Genomic DNA, 291 nt, shown 5'->3' with positions numbered 1-291 from the left:
AGTTTCATAGCCATCTTGCGCTAAAGACATACGTGAAGAATGTACCATCAAATTGTGATTCTTTCTGCATTGATGCTTGTTGAAGTATTGTAAGATTATTATTTTCGTCACATGGATGTTTTGTTGTTGTGTTTGTTGTTCTTGATGATGTTATTTAACCATCGATACCTATGCTTTATTTTACCCACGTTGGCTTTCATGGCATTTTGTCTTCAGTCGTTCTATTTACATGACTTCTGTTTCTGTCTTTTTCTGACGACATGCTTCGATATTGTACATTTTTTTTTTTCA

Source organism: Diadema setosum, chromosome 16 (assembly GCF_964275005.1).
Source record: "Diadema setosum chromosome 16, eeDiaSeto1, whole genome shotgun sequence".
NCBI classification, from domain to species: Eukaryota; Metazoa; Echinodermata; class Echinoidea; order Diadematoida; family Diadematidae; genus Diadema; species Diadema setosum.
Note: the sequence above shows the minus strand (reverse complement) of the source record.